This window comes from Pristiophorus japonicus, chromosome 17 (assembly GCF_044704955.1).
Source record: "Pristiophorus japonicus isolate sPriJap1 chromosome 17, sPriJap1.hap1, whole genome shotgun sequence".
In the NCBI taxonomy this organism is placed as follows: Eukaryota; Metazoa; Chordata; class Chondrichthyes; family Pristiophoridae; genus Pristiophorus; species Pristiophorus japonicus.
Window position 1 is genome coordinate 2,262,120 of NC_091993.1, and position 16,119 is coordinate 2,278,238.

Here is a 16,119-nt window from a genome sequence, read left to right on the forward strand (position 1 = left end):
AATAGGAAATCTGTGTGGTAATATTTTAATTTAGCCAATAAATATTTCGATGGAGTAGCCCTTGGCGGAGTGGAGGGGAAGTGTCCCTGAGCTGGGTGCTACCTGAAGTGAACAATGCTGGCATTAAATGTATTGAATGATCTTGGTTTGCATGTCCCTCTGAGGTTAGCAGCTGTCCAATAATCATTAAAAAAGATAATAATTAACCTGATTAGCCCGTGTTGATTTTCACAATACATCTCTCATCTCCTTGAATTTGAGAATATATAATATTTACACTTAGCTTAGTGTTAGCACTTTTCAGGTGAGTTGTTAAACCAAGGCCCTCTCAGGTGAAAAATGGCACTATTCAAAGACCTTAAACATCACTAAAGCAGATTATCTGGTTGTTATCTCGTTGCTTGGTGCGCAATTTGGCTGCCGCGTTTCCTACACTACAACAACAATGACGATGTGTATTTATATAGCACCTTTAACATAGTAAAACGACCCAAGATGCATCACAGGTGCTAGAAATAACCTCTTTACGGCTGTCTCTAGTCACTTTAAATAATGAGGTTCGAGTGCAAACCAATATGGTGGGTATGTTGTGTTTGATCAGAGTTTAAGACATACGACCATGACAAATAGCTGATACTGATCCAATCGGACAGACAGCTGGCGCACGTGAGCAGTTCTCTGAGCGGCTTCTCCTCCTTTCGTCTAGAGCTTAAAGCTCTCTCCTCCTTAGTTTGTGAGGAGAAGCTAACAGGAGGTTACTTTTATTCTCTGTTTAAGGGTGGGCCTTAAACGGGATATTGACAAGACCTTTTAGCCTATAGAGGTTCCCCATAAAACTCAATACCCAATCGGGCTTAGAGTTCTTTGTCTCGATTTTTGTGTCAAAGCCCTCCTTAAAGATATCTCATGATCTTGTCCACGTGTCTTTTCTGTTTATACTTTCTCAGGTTCCTTCCATTGGAATATCCCTGGTCCCTATCCTCTTGGGTACCATTAATACAAGGGCTAGCCCAGTACTCTTTCAACCATGAGGCATAAGCCAGAGCTATGTAACACTTCAATTGGTCGTTACCTGTCTTTATGACCTCGCAAACCGCTCCATTCTGAGATTGTGTTTACATACCTTCACAGGCAGTTCTGTCAAATTAACTTCAATCCCTACCGTAGCATTATACATAAAATACATAAACAAGGTTCAAGTCTTAATTTAAAAACAACAGATAATCGTTTAACAACAGGGAGATTGTATATAGTAGAGAATGCTATACCATCCACACGAAACCAAAACATTAACACTTCTAAGCATCAATCTAGTCTGAGGAGACCTGGGGGCCGAAATTCAATAGCGCACGAAAGCTGGTGCACCTTTGATTTTTTCCTGTACTTACTGCACGGATAGATGATGCGGTCGGAAGAGCGATTTTCAGGACTTTGACGTTTTTTCAAAGCCCCACAGGAAATTTGTCATAGTGGGGGCGGGACATAGACTGAAAGGCGGGCTGAGGGGCTGAATATGGGTCGGACCGGGACTCCGCCGCTGTCAATCAGCGGTGGAGTGGTGGTGATGTCACAGCGCGTGTACGTCACCACGCTCTCTCCCCTCCGTTAAAGGGGACAGAATTGGACATTTTAGATCTTCGGCCACTGGGCCACCAGGCAGGGTTTCAGCCGGGCCAGCGGCCTGGCACTCAAGAGGGGTTGCCTGGCTGCCAGTTGGCATCCCGGCCAAACACGGGGGGCACTATTTTGCCGGCTGATCGGGAAATCAGCCGGCAAAAATGAATACATAGCAGCCGGGCCAGTGGGCCCTCCCCTTGAAAGGCCGCCGCGCTGCCAGGCCGCACTCACTGTGGAGAAGGTGCACCGACAGAGAAAGCCGGTGGCACTGCGTGGCAGGGAATCAATTTTTCGACCGGAGTTTCGGTCGTTACATTTTTGAGGTGAGGGAAAGCGGCAGTGCGCATTCTGATAATACGCTTGCAGCGGTCATCAGAATCGGGCAGTATCGGGTCCAGGCCGAAAAATCCCTGCCCTGAATTTGGGTCGGGTCGGCCAGTTGACCCCAAAGCGGCGGCCACGGGATTCCACCGCATGGTCACCGCTAACGGGCAGTAGCGGGTCTTTCTGAGACCCTGAATTCCAGCCGCCTGTTGTCTCCAGTTCTAACACCATCATGCAAACTCGGCATTCTTCCCCCAGTTTTAGTTGCATAACCATATATTTTTTTTTAGATATCTCTAGTTTCTAACCTCATCATCATCACAGGCAACCCCTCGCAATCGAGGAAGACTTGCTTCCACTCTTAAAATGAGTCCTTAGTGGCTGAACAGTCCAATACGAGAACCACAGTCCCTGTCACAGGTGGGACAGACAGTGGTTGAAGGAAAGGGAGGGTGGGACTGGTTTGCCGCCCGCTCTTTCCGCTGTCTGCGCTTGGTTTCTGCACGCTCTCGGCGATGAGACGCGAGGTGCTCAGTGCCCTCCTGGATGCACTTCCTCCACTTAGGACGGTCTTTGGCCAGGGACTCCCAGATGTCAGTGGGGCTTTGAGGGTGTCCTTGTAACGTTTCCGCTGCCCACCTTTGGCTCATTTGCCTAATGTGTTCTAAAACAAAAATCTGACACCGACCCATAGGAGGAGAAATTAGGGCAGAAGACCAAAAGCTTAGTTAAAGAGCTAGATTTTAAGGAGCGTCTTAAAGGAGGAGAGAGAGCTGGAGAGGTTTAGGGAGTTAATTCCAGGGCCTAAGCAGCTGAAGGCACGGCCACTGATTGTGGAGCAATTAAAATCACGGATGCTCACAAGGCCAAAATTGGAGGAGTGCAGATATCCCGGTGTGAGGGTTGTAGGATTGAAGCAAATTACAGAGATACAGAGGGGCGAGGCCATTGAGGGATTTAAAAACAAGGGTGAGAATTTTAAAATTGAGGCGTTGCTTACCCGGAAGCCAATGTAGGTCAGCGAGCACAGAGGTGATGGGTGAACGGGACTTGATACGAGTTACAAAAATGACCACACTTCAACACTACTTAATTGGATATGAAGCGCTCACCCTAACCCTAACCCTAACCCTAACCCTAACCCTAACCCTAACCCTAACCCTAACCCTAACCCTAACCCTAACCCTAACCCTAACCCTAACCCGCTTCCAGAACATGACCACTCCCCGATAGATTGTATGTTAATTTCGGGTTGGGCAGCTGGCCAACATAACCCAAAGCAAAGGATGGGTAACGGAAGCCATTGATTACAGTAGAAAAAGCACAGAAAGAAAGAAAGACTTGCATTTATATAGCGCCTTTCATGATCACCTCAAAACGCTTTACAGCCAATGAAGTACGTTGTAATGTGGGAAAGTGGCAGCCAACTTGCGCACAGCAAGCTCCCACAAACAGCAATGTGATAATGACCAGGTAATCTGTTTTTGTTATGGTGATTGAGAAATAAATATTGGCCCCAGGACACCGGGGATAACTCCCCTGCTCTTCTTTGAAATAGTGCCCTGGGATCTTTTACGTGCACCTGAGAGAGCAGACGGGGCCTCGGTTTAATGTCTCATCTGAAAGACAGCACCTCCGACAGCGCAGCGCTCCCTCAGCACTGCACTGCGGTGTCAGCCTAGATTTTATGTGCTAAAGTTGCTGGAGGGGGACTTGAACCCACAACCTTCCAACAGAGCGAAATCTCCAATGATAATAGCCAACTGCTTGGTGAGAGAAACATCTTTGGCATGTCTGAATCGTTGCACTCCATTGTCCCAGTGCCACCTTCGGCCCTTGGCCTCGAACACAGTGGGGCCCAGACTGCCGTGTGCTGCTCCGCCAATGTCTGATTGAGCGATTGCTTAGAGTGGGATGAAAGCAACAGTCTTCCTTTTTTGTCTCCTCCGTAATTCCCCAGACTTCTTTGTTACTGCAAGGTGCGTCCAACCACCGCATTGGTGAAAGACTGACAAAGGACTCGCCTTAATTGAGACTGGCAGCTACCAGCGTCAGTCGACACTGAGATGCAAACCTGCTGTCTGTCTCTGCACTTTGGGTCTTTATGTATATGTTGTTAAAATGTGGTGTTTTTGTTTAAATGATCTCTGTCCATATGCAGTGCCCACTGAATGTTAATATGGCTGGGGTTTCGAAAGGTGATACAAGTGTTTTAGACCAATTATTAAATTTTATTAATAACATACTCAATTAAAAATTATTTAAAAATCTCTCTTTTGAGAGCCGAACTGTATTAGTATTCAGTGGACGCCACTTATGGACAGAAATAATTAATAAAAGTTGCACACTTTAGCAACGAAAGGCTCATATTTTATTTATTAGTTTTGCTTCTCCAGTAAAACTACAGTCAAATCTTATTATTACAAACTAGCAGGGTTGGCAAAACAGACAGTGTTATCAGGGGCTCCTCTATACTTTGAGATCCGCTCCTGACTTCAATTGACCTTCGGTGAAGACCAGAGAATAAGTTAGTTATAATGAGGCAGGATGGGATTCAAAGTGTTCATTTGCTAGCCTTATGTACTGATTGTACAAGAGGCACCTTGTAATCCACACATTGTATTCAGCGTAGAAGCCTCTTGTGGTCATTTACCTGTCAAGTTTGGTTTTTCTGTGTCTCCGTCTTTTTTTTTAATGTTTTATTCTATTCTCAAACACCCTTTTATTTTTTTTTCCTCTCCTCCTAATTATCTCCCTCGTTTTGCTTTGTGTTAAAAAGGGGGTTGATTGCAATCATTTCCCCGGGTGCGTGGTTGAGTGCTAGGGATGTGCCACAATGGCGGGGGGCGCGGGAGGGGATGGTGACTGGTCACGGGTACGTGGCACAAGGTGGCATCAGCTGCACTTCAGAATTGACCCTCGGTGTGGCCGATGAACCTAGAGTGTTGTGTCATCACGGATCTTGTCACCAGAGCTCAGCTGAATCCTTGACGAAGGCTGGGGATTGATGCGTGTCCGTGCATTAGGCTCTTTAGTTGAGGCCAGTGCACAGCATGGTAAATTTGCCTGCTTTTCTGTTTTAAGGCACCCGTAGGCTCTGGTTATGAAATCTATTTTGCTTTCGTTAGCCTATGGAACTGACCTGATGCTGCTTCTTTTTATTTGTTCTCTTCAATATAGCTCAGGGTGTTTTGCACCTTCGTTCTGCCGTGCACCAGAAATGAGTCGAGCTGTTATCAGTAATTATGAGTTGACCCATCTTTAAGCGATATTTCCTCCTCATTTTACAGCTGTTGTGTCACTGTCGGATTCTAGCCACGAGCAATGGCTTTATGAACATGGGTCCAATCTTCACTCGGGCAGTAATTATGAGTCAGCAAGAAAGTAAAAAAAAAAAAGGTTTTCTAATATGGGACCAAAAATCGTGGTCTGTACGGGCGGGTACGATGCGCGCACGCACCCGTTAGAGGTCCCACATGTGCCGCTTGTCAGCATGCCAAGCGCATGTCTCTTGACTGTTCCAACACATCCCCCGGAAAAGGGCCTTTGCGGGCGGAGATTTGGACAATTTGCCCAACTCCTGCCCAGCGAATGTCCTGCAAACTCTTACGTCTGATAAAAGCAGGCGCGAGGCCTGTACAACACGTCTGTTATTGTGCGGTTGATACACTTTCATTTAATCTGATAACGGTTGTGTTTCCCAGTAATCCATTTCTCCTGATTATCCAGTTATTAAAGAAACTAGTTATTGCCCTTTACACGCTCAACTCCACAAAAACTTGCCTCTTGCATGTAAAATGTATCTGGTTTCTAACGAGGATTATGGTGAACATTTTTCCTTGTGTAGGAATGTTTTCCTTTTGCTGTACAGACCCTGAAGGCAGCTTTGTGAGTTCAGTCAGCCGTGTTTTGTTTTCCCTTTAAATCCACAGTGCTTGAGCTGATAGTTGAAACACATTCCCCCTCTTCTCCGCCACCCAGAAGGTCATTTCTTCTGTTGCTTCGAACAGCACTCAGCCTGTTGTGAATGTTCGAAAGCAACCCGACACTTGGGCTTCAGGTTTCGAAACCGTCCGGGAAACGTATCTGAGCCACACTTTGGGGCTGTGTAAATTTTAATAGTGATGCATAACCTGGGAGCTCACGATTAGCGTGACTTACGGGGAAGCGGAGGTGAAGATATTTTTGGGCCAAGTTGGTTCTCTGCTGTGCAATATTTCTCTTCAGGAATTTCCATCCTTATCAATCATATCTGTGTTATCGCCGATCTAGATGTGCTCATTTAATAGAGGAGTTATATCCTGAACAACAGAAACAAAAATGGCTTACACAGCTGAGCCATTCAAGGGAAACTCAACACCTGTGCTCTCACTATTGAATGAATTGCTTCAGGACATTAACGCTTTACATTCTGACGGTACACTGGAAAACCAGTGCTGCCACTAAATATCCGTCTGTCAGCTCAGCGGCAACAAGGGGGGCGGTTTCTGTTTCAGAACGCGCCAAGTGTTTGACCGTTGCTCCTTGCTTACTCTCGCTAGGTTGAGCACACCAACCGAGGCAAGGTCCCCAGGCATGGTACTTGGAGCCACTGGTGAGAGCCTGGGTGGGTCGTCGGGACCAACTGTTAGTTAAAGCCACCCTTCTTGGAGCGGTTGTTTGCTTCAGGGCTCACCCCATGCACATCCCCGATAGGAGTCTAACCCTGGTCGCGGTTTTGGAGCGTGGGCAGGAACATTGGCAGAGCCCAGGTACACAGGTCGGGGCGACAGAGCGGCGAGTGTTTGTGGCGAGATACGGTGAATGTTTATGGCGGAGGAGCGACAGATGAGGGTACGGGGCCCAGAAGAGCCGAGGGCCCAGGGGCAGCACGGGCCCAGCCCACACTGCGATATGTGTGCGCACTAGGTCCGTGCAGCAGAGCAGGTCTACAGTCGTCCTGGTTAACCCTTGCCACTGGATAAAGGCCTAGCTCTGTCGAGCCCGTGTGGTGGCTGGTTTGCAACGGTCACCACACGTTAAAAAAATTCACGCACAAACATCTTCCACCCCCTCGATTGGAGTTCAGGACTGGAACATCGGGTCCTTCATCGAAACACCTGTGAACTCGTGGAAGCAAGTCATCCTCGTTCGAGGGACGGCCTATGAAGATGAGGAGTCGATTGTTTAATAATGAAACCTTTTTTGCCAGGAAAGGTTTCACAAAGATGGTCGATTAATTCTCATTCGCTACTGATGCAAAACTGGCACATTATGGGCCCAAGTTTGCCCATGAGTTGCTCCTTTTTTTTTGGAGCAACTTGATTTTTCTGGAGTATCTTAAAAATCCCCATTCTGAACATTTAATTTGCGCCAGTGTAAGTGAGTTAGTTAGGATTTTTTTTAGTTTAGTTTTTTTTTCAAAAGGGGACGTTACCAGCCACTTACGCCTGTTTTGGCCAGTTAAACTAGTTTGGACAGCTAATAGTTGCTCCAAACTAACTTAGGCCAGCGTATGTGGCCACTTGTGACCGCACAGAAAATCCTTGCGGAGAGTTAAGAAATCAGTGCAGGTAGCCAGAGATAGTGTGGGGGGGTGGGGGGGGTGGTGAAGGGAAGCACAGAGGATCTTGCAACGCACTAAACATGTTCACAACAACTAATACAAATCTTGTACTGTAATTTTACCATAATTTACACATTACACTATATAAAGCTTAATAAAATATGCATTTTTTAATATATCAGAAGACAAAGGGTTTCATAAAACCATTTATGAATCAAATATTTTGCTAGCAGGGCTACATTAATGCAAGTTGTTATCTTGTGTCATCACACCATCATGAGGTAGTGATCGTGGGTGGTGCAATGATGGGAGCGATACAACTGGCCTTGTTGTCATCGGGTTAGGGAGCGGAAAATCAACCGGGGTTCCAGCCCCTGGTCGCTATCCATTGAGCCTGTTGGAACTGTTCTATGTGTAGAGGAACAGGCTGTGATGTCCCTCACATAGCCTGCCTTTCTCCGATTGTCAAGGCTCGGGCTTACACATGAATGAACGATGGTCACTTGCGCAAGGTACCTGAGAGTGCCCATGCAGTTACTCCCCAATAAGGCACCCGTGGGTGCTGATGGAATATTCCCAACAGGGTATCTATGGGCATCCATGCAGTTGTTCAGTAAGAATTGGTGGGATTTAAAAAAAATTGACCTAAGTCATGATTACTACCAAAACAAAAGCCACGACCAGATATTTGCTGATACTGGGAGACCAAACCTAAGGAAAGTTTTCTCTGGTCATTCTCACCTCTTAACAGCCAGTTGCATTGTGCCATTGACTGAGACTTTTTCTAAATCATTTAAAGAAACTCTCCTCCTTCCCCCGCCCCCCGATTAAAACTCTTCCACCCCCCCGATCAAAAGTCTCCCCCCACCAACCTGTTTCTTGTAGCCCTCAGCGCGGGAAGGCAGTGGCCGGCCTGTGCGGCAGGCCGGGATAGGGGCGGGACGCGTTGGCTCCCACGCTGCAGGCATCATCATCACAATCATGGGAGGAGCTACTGCGCATGCGCGAACGCTCTACTACGCATGCGGACAGCTTCCGGCACTCTTTTAGGCGCAGGGCCGTATCTCCGCCCCCCCCAGTGGACTCGCCACACCGCGCCGCGCCAAGCCCCGGGAAAGTCGGCAGAGGGGCCAGAATACGGGGATATCTTTTCAACGCCATTTTGAGTGCAGGAAGTCGGCGCATCTCACGTAAGTGTGCCAAAAATACCGGAGGGCCAAATTTGGGCCCTATGACTCTAAAATAGACTGGGTACTTATATTGTACGCACTGTTTTAATATTGGTCTGATTCACCGCTGCATATTTTCAAAACCAATGCAACTTGCGATGTTGCAATCAACTGTTTCCTGTAGCTGAGTTGGAATGAAAACTTTAAAAAATTTTATGCACTTAAAAATGAAATGCTTTGTGGCTGGTTTCATTGGATTGGGAGTCTAATTGTATTCTTCCCTGAGGGCTAAACAACGAAAGATTTATGATTAGATCACTATTATAAGTGGTTTGTAATTTAGTTACAACAGGATTGTTCTTCAATTAAATTATATAGTAGCTAAACCAAGACGTTGGATTTATTTTCTCTAATTGAGAATGGAACTTCACTGGTTTGCAGTTCACTACATTCAGGTTCCACTGCAAACCGTTAGGTGAGATTTGGACCCTCTGTTATGGTTATTGAAAGAAAGAACTTGCATTTATATAGAGCCTGTCAAGACTTCAGGACGTTCCAAAGTGCTTCACAGCCAATGGATTATTGCTTAAGTGTAGTCACTCTCGTGCTGTAGACAAACAAGGCCAGCTAATTTCCGCACAGCAAGCTCCCACAAACAGCCACGAGGGAAACGAGCAGATGATTTGTTGTGGTGAAATCGGTTGAAGGATAAATTTTGGTCAGGATTCGAGGAAACCTCTGCTACTCTTCTTCAAGTAGGGATCCCATGGGATGTTTTACATCCACGTGAGTAGGTGGATAGGAATTCTGTTTGACATCTCATCGGAAGGACAGCACCTCCAGCAGTGCCCAGCCGAGCTTATGTATTCAAATTGTGAGTTGGGTGTTGACCCACAACCCTCTGACTCAGAAGCGATAACGCTGAGCTGACACTTGGCGTTCGAAATTGGGTTGTGGACGCCGCTTGTTACCGCCGGCGGGAGACGGCAACCGGGCGCCAAAGGCCGACCGTCTTGATTAAGCGCATCCACGCCCCGGCTGAAATTGAGTCAGCTCTTTGGCAGAGGTGCCAAGAGGCAACACTGTGCCGGCTAACGCCACCCGCGTGGTGACCTCATCCAGAGTACAACGCCTCTTTGACGCCTCTGTCGCGACATTTACTTTGTACGGCAACAACCAGGAAAAGTGGCGGTTAAAAAGCAGCTCTTGGGCAGAAGCGCCCAGGAAGGAAGGTAAGTTTTTCTCTCTGTATTTCTGCATGTTTTCATTCATTTTAAGTGTGGGGATGCGTGTGTGTGGATCGGAGAAGTTTTAGTTATTTTTTTTTTCTTCCCTTCCCTTCCCGTTTTATTTCCTCGCATGGCGGCAGCCTCCCGTTGCGAAATTCGGCCGGCCTCTTGAGCTCCCACCCCGTTGGTGCTGAGGACCAGTGTGCAATGCCACTTTTTCGTGCTGCTCTGTCACCTTTGGGAGTTAAAACTGAATTTGGCAGTTGGAGCCTGCAATTGACGCCGGGCACTAAAACCAGCACTCCGGCCTCAAAAGCGGCTGTAACCAATTTCCACCCCTTCAGGTTTAATTTCATACAATTTGGGTGAAGATTTTCCTTAAAATCAATTGCGGTTTGTATCCTAGCTCAACATAAGAGAAAAGCGTTCTGTCATAACATGCTATGTTTGAAAATGCAAGCCTTTATTTTGCGGGGAGCAGCTGCCTTGACAGCGCAGATTGTTCGGACAAGGGATCTTGGTTCCTCGATTTCATTGCCTGCAGACTCTCATCTAGCAAGAACATTGCTGAGTGCCGAGAGTTACAGGTGAACTCGGTTCTGATCAAGCGCAGGCAGCGGAAAGAGCATGCGGCAAACCAGTCCCACCCACCCCTTCCCTCAACGACTATCTGTCCCACCTGTGACAGGGACTGTGGTTCTCGTATTGGACTGTTCAGCCACCTAAGGACTCATTTTAAGAGTGGAAGCAAGTCTTCCTCGATTCCGAGGGACTGCCTATGATGATGATGATGATCTTTCACTTTAATTGCCACTTTTTGCAGATGAAGAGAATTCAACCGATTGTTGTACTTTTCCATTTTCCGCTCAAACACAGGAATAGCACTTGTATACTTGCACTGGAGGCAGTTCAGAGAAGGTTCACCAGGTTGATTCCTGAGATAAAGGGATTGTCTTTGGAGGAAAGGTTGAGCAGTTTGGGCCTATACTCATTGGAGTTTAGAAGAATGAGAAGGGATCTTATTGAAATGTATAAGATTCTGAGGGGGCTTGACAGGGTAGATGCAGAGAGGATGTTTCCCCTCATGGGGGAATCTAGAACTAGGGGGCATAGTTTCAGAATAAGGGGTCGCCCATTTAAAACGGAAATGAGGAGGAATTTCTTCTCTCAGAAGGTCGTGAATCTTTGGAATTCTCTACCCCAAAGAGCTGTGGAGGCTGGGTCATTGAATATATTTAAGGTGGAGATAGACAGATTTTTGGGCGATAAGGGACTAAAGGGGAGTGGATAAGGGGAGTGGGCAGGGAAGTGGAGTTGGGGCCAAGATCAGATCAGCCATGATTTTACTGAATGGCGGAGCCGGCTCGAGGAGTTAAATGGCCGACTCCTGCTCCTATTTCTTATGTTCTTATGAAACTTTCAGATCAAAGAGGAGAGAAAGAGGATGATGAAATACTTGAGCGATGTAAAAATGCATAAATCCGTTTTTTAATCAATAAAATTCTAATCCAGACACTTGTATGTTCCTTAACAATAGGAATTTAGATTAAGGGAGACCAGTCTCTGGAACACAGTTTTCCCGTGGTCCAGAACCAGGGCTAATTTAACAATCACCAATCTAAGAGGCTCTTACGGTGTGGCGATTGGAAATTGCAATGTTAACTGGTTTTAATAGACTGCAGTATTAGGGTAATGAGGAGCAAATACTATTAATCCTGAGTTGTAATTATCAAGTGCAGCTTTGTAAATGCAAATAGTCTTTCCTTCCCCTTCATATTTGAGCTTGTTTTCTCCACCCCCACCTCATTCCAGAAAACATTCCCGATAGAAAGGAGATGTTTAGGGCCTGTTTCTTGGCTTTTACCAGTCCTGCTATTGGACGAGTCGATAAGCTTTCATGTGACTCCTATTTATAGAGTCATCAGGGCCGAAATTCAGCTGCTCCAGAAAGTGGCGCACCTATGATTTTTCAACTCTTACTCATCACTGGAATCCTGGTGCAGTGAGTAGATCCATTTTCAGGACGTTGAATTTTTTTCAAAGTCCTACAGGAAATGGATCACAATGGGGGCGAGCCTTCGACTCAAAGCCAGGCTGACTGGCTGAAAATGGGTCGGTGGGGCCATCCGCCGCTGTCAATCAACGTGGTGATGTCACGTTAAAGGGGAGAGATTCGATAATTTTTTAACTTTGGCCACTGGGCCACCAGGGAGGATTTCGGCCGGGCCAGCGGCCTGGTACCCAAGAGGGGGTGCCAGGCTGGCCATTGGCGGCCTGGCCGAACCCGGGGGCAGTATTTTGCCAGCCGATCGGCAAGACGGCGGCAAAAATGTTTGTGTTGCGGCCGCGGCAGTGGACCCTCCCCTTTAAAGACGGCTGCGATACCGAGTGCGGAGATAGTGCACCGGACAAAAAACCTGTCGGGGGCACCGTGCGGTGGGGATTGATGGATCGAGCTGAAAATGGATAGGTAAGTATTTAATTTTAATTTGGCGGTGCATCTACTTGGGCAGGATGGGGGTCCAGGCCGAAAAATTTTAATCGGATCGGTCTGTTGATCCCAAAGCGGCGGCCATTCAATTTTTCGGAATGGCCACCACAAAAGGGCATTACCGGGTTTCTCTGCGACCCTGAATTTTGGCCTCATTTGAATGATGCAGCACAGAAGGAGGCCATTCGGCCCATCGTGCCTGTGCCGGCTCTCTGAAAGAGCGGTCCTATTAGTCTCACTCCTCCTGCTCTTTCCCCATAGCCCTACAATCCTTTCCCCTTCAAGTATTTATCCAGTTCCCTTTTGAAAGTTACCATTAATAAGAAAAATTCTCCAGTAGCAACCCCCGCCCCACACCCTTTTCCTTCCCCCAAACTGCGAGACGAGGATCATGGTCTCGCCATTCTGTGCTACGTATATTAGTACACTGATACTGTGGGCCCCCCATCAACCCTAATGTGTATACAGTACCTGCAAAGCCGAGAAGCAGCTGACCATTGTGGTAGCAATGGCGACATGTGGGATTTATCACAGGATCAATGCATTTCTCGTAATGTAAACAGGGACTGCTGTACTATCTCAATGTACTGTTCTGTACAGCTCTCCCGGAGTTTAGGAAAGCCCTCATTTACAATGCTTTGATCTGACTTGCAAATATACCAACTTGCGATGTATAGTTAATCAGGGGTTTGGATATTATCTGCTTCTCTCAAATTGCAAACTGTCCTGGCTGGTAGCACAGAAAGCGGTTATTTTTATTTTTAGTCTTTAGTTTTGATGTTTTAAGTTTGCAAAAAGCCTTTATTAAGTGATTATGCCCAATTTTTTTTATATGTTGCCCATGTTCGTTCTAAGACATAGGTATTTTGTGTTAGATTCATTTATTATTTACCCTTTGGGTGCCTCACACCTTGAATCGTGTCTGCTGGTAAACTGGGAATGGTAGCATAGTGGTTATGTTTACTAGACTAGTAATCCGGAAGCACGGACTAATAATCTGGAGATGTGAATTCAAATCCCACCATGGCAGCTGTGGAATTGAAATTCAGTTAATTAAATATCTCTGGAATTAAACAAAAAACACTCGTCCTAGTAACGGTGACCATGAAACTATCAGGTTGTCGTAAAAACCCGTCTGGTTCACGAATGTCCTTTAGGGAAGGAAATCTGCCGCCCTTACCCGGTCTGGCCTATACGTGACTCCAGACCCACAGCAATGTGGTTGACTCTTAACTGCCCTGAAATGGCCCAGCGAGACACCCAGTTATAACAAACAGCACGGGGAGTACGAATTCGTGAACGAATTAAAATAAAAACTTTTTTTTCACTAAGTTTTGAATTATCATTTGAATGAAATACCATACGTAATGCAGCAAAGTGTGAATTTAGTGCTACAAAATGGAATTCTCAGATCATTTCAATGAAAAAACATTAAGCAGGCTGTACTGCTTCATTAAGCACTGGAGGATGGATCTGCTCTGTTCTATCTTGAAATTCCACCCCTGGTAGTTCAGCCACATACAGGCAGCAGCAAAAGTGAGGTAATGGCGGCTCGATCCAACAGAGCGGCTTTCCACTTACCTGTTGGATCCAATCTACCTGCTTCCATCTTTCCGATCTCTCCCTCCCTCCCTCCTCTCTGCTCCGCGGCTGAGGCTTGGTGCTGAAGGCAGACCCAGCCTCTCAATCTGGCTGTCTGCGGCTTGGAAACAGAGACAAAAAATGTTAATTAGGCCCTGCCGTTAAATTCAACAGGGCCTGAGGGAAATCCTTTCTTCCGGGCTTCCCGACCACAAATCAGCCAGAGAATACCATACTTCCATCTCAGGGAATTGGATTGGAATCTAGTGCTAGGACTGTTGAGCAGAAATATACCCCACCCGATTTTACTCCTCTTTGAAGTCAAAAATTAAACCCATAGAGCTGGAAATTAGGTTGACGTAGATTTTTGAGGCGCAGATTTTGGGCGGTGGATAAATTTAGCTTCGGGAAATGGTTTGCGTCGGCATCCAAAAAATTCAGTGGTTGCATCCTGACAGTGGAGTGGAGCACGAGGGGAAGTGTTCCACACTTCTCTCAGGGAGCAAGGCCAGGTGAGCAACAGAAGATCCCATGCTAAAGAGCCTAAGAGAGGCCTCGCTGTAAAAAAACCCACAAAAATACTCCCTATATATTATTTACCGCAAATAAAGTTAAATTGCAAAAAGAAAGAGAAAAGAATCGCACTTACCTCAGGCAGTCATCCCTTCCCTCCCCGCCGCCGGGACAGCTCTGCCCGCTAGCTTTCTCTGGCGGGGTCATTACAGGGCTCTATGGGATCAAGGCAAAACACATTTTGAGACCGGGTGGATAGCGACCCGGTTGCACACCGGCGTGACGCTCCCGGGCAATACTCCTCACGGCGCCAGGACCCGACACACTGAAATTGCTAAGCGGCGCGAATGCCGGCACTCACGGCTGCCAACCTTTTACCGCCCCTGTTCCGACCCTCGCGAGGTGTGGTATTCCAGCCAATTTCTAGCCCGTCGTGTCCTTGCTCCAACGGTTGAATGCTCTAAGCAAAAAGAGCTTCAGAAGTTTAGTGTAACTTCTAGTGAGCAAGAGTCAGTTTGGCGGGGGGGCAATGGTGGATTAATATTGATACTCAACTAGCAACTCAAAGGTGATGAGTTCTGTAATATCTTTAATACATATATAAATACTCCACAAGGCTCTGTACTGTGCTTAAACTGGTGTGGCCTTAGCCCATTTATTTCAACTCCAGAGTGAGGCCGCAGCATGGTGGGCATCCTTTTATATGGCCCTGCACACCTGGGCAGGTAACCCCTGGGGCCTCCAACAGTAGCGCCCTCTGGTGGTACATCATGCCTGTTTACATAGTTAATACATACAGTATACATACATAACAAGTTCAAATCGGGAACGGTAGCATCGTGGTTATGTTCCTGGGCTGGTAATCCAGAGACCTGGACTAACGATCTGGAGACAAGAATTCAAATCCCACCACGGCAGCTGGGGAATTTAAATTCAGTTAGTTAAATGAATCTGGAATAAAAAGCTAGTGTCAGTAATGGTGACCGTGAAACTGTTGGATTGTCATAAAAACCCATCTGGTTCACTCGGGAAGGAAATCAGGTATCCTTATCGGAGTTATAGAGTCCAGACCCAAAGCAATGTGGTTGGCTCTTAACTGCCATTTGTTCACGAAGGGGCATCACCATCGAGGGAAATTAGGGATGGGCAATAAATGCTGGTCTTGCCAGCAATACCCACATCCTGTGAATGAATTTTTTTTTTAAATCCTATCATATTAAGCTGTTAAATTGAATTCAATAAATCTGGTAATTTGTGTACTTGCACCAAGAAAGCCTTGTACCATAGAATCTGTCGGATTGCCGTAAAAGTCTGGCTGGTTCACGAATGTCGTTCAGGAAAGGGAACCTGACACACCTACCTGATCTGGCCTTCATGAGACTCCAGTCCACCCTTGGTGGTTGGCTTTTAATCCCCTCTGAAGTGGTGTAGCAGATCACTCAGCTATATAAACCACTGCTGCTAGGAGGCCCACCATACCGCCTTTTCAGCACAGCTTGGAATGGGCAAGAAACAGGACCTTACTCGTGCTACTGACATCTGAGACCAAGAAAGATAAAAGTACCAAGTTATATAACAGTGCCGCTGTGGAGCTGCGGGTGGCCATTGCTTAATATCATGGTCCATCAGCGCCTGGAATAGAAGAGAATG

The 16,119-nt window shown here is 46.6% G+C and overlaps 1 protein-coding gene across 4 annotated transcripts in view; it reads left to right on the forward strand.

Annotated features, from left to right (window-relative positions):
- LOC139227514 (multiple C2 and transmembrane domain-containing protein 2-like) overlaps positions 1 to 16,119 on the forward strand; it is a 496,997-nt gene that overhangs the window by 366,685 nt on the left and 114,193 nt on the right. The window lies entirely within an intron of this gene.